Here is a 1,276-nt window from a genome sequence, read left to right as displayed (position 1 = left end):
GGAAGCCGCATTCACAGTGTTCATGGTATCATGCTGCCATCTAGTGGCGAATGTACAGAATTACCAGGTTACATGCAGTAATGGGATCTATTATACACAGTATTATTGTATTATACACAGTATTATTCTACTATACACTGTATTATTCTATTACACACAGTATTATTCTATTATACACAGTACTATTCTATTATACACAGTATTATTGTATTATACACAGTATTATTCTATTATACATAGTATTATTCTATTACACACAGTACTATTCTATTATACACAGTATTATTGTATTATACACAGTATTATTCTATTATACATAGTATTATTCTATTACACACAGTACTATTCTATTATACACAGTATTATTCTATTACACACAGTATTATTCTATTATACACAGTATTATTGTATTATACACAGTATTATTGTATTATACACAGTATTATTCTATTATACATAGTATTATTCTATTACACACAGTACTATTCTATTATACACAGTATTATTCTATTACACACAGTATTATTCTATTATACACAGTATTATTCTATTATACACAGTACTATTCTATTATACACAGTATTATTCTATTGTATACAGCAGTGATGGCAAACCTTTTAGAGACCGAGTGCCCAAACAACAACAAAGACCCGCTTATTTATCGCAAAGTGCCAACACAGAAATGTAATTTGTGATTTGTACTCCCTTCTCTGTCACAGTTTTCATTGATACCAGCACCTGTGGACACCAATAAAGCAGAAAATAGTCTCAGGTAGAGCTGTCACTTTAAAATACCTCTGTCCACAGCAAGTCCTGGGCCGTCTGGGACTGCAGGAAGATACCTGGAGTCATCTCTGGTGATGGCCTGAGTGCCCACAGAAAGGGCTCTGAGTGCCACCTCTGGCACCAGTGCCATAGGTTAGCCATCACTGGTATACAGTATTATTGTAATATACACAGTATTATTTTATCATACACAGTATTATTTTATCATACACAGTACTATTCTATTATACACAGTATTATACTATTATACACAGTATTATTCTATTATACACAGTATTATTCTATTGCACATAGTATTATTCTATTATACACAGTATTATTCTATTATACACAGTGTTATTACCTTGTAATTCATTAGCTGCTCTGTGTATATAATTAACTGATAGGGGACATCACTGCGCATAGCAACAATAGGCAATAGGAATGATTCTATATTGAAAATATATCAACCATGGAATTCTGAACAGTTTAGCGGCCACTATTACATATT

Source organism: Engystomops pustulosus, chromosome 11 (assembly GCF_040894005.1).
Source record: "Engystomops pustulosus chromosome 11, aEngPut4.maternal, whole genome shotgun sequence".
NCBI lineage: Eukaryota > Metazoa > Chordata > Amphibia > Anura > Leptodactylidae > Engystomops > Engystomops pustulosus.
This window is presented reverse-complemented; position numbering follows the sequence as displayed.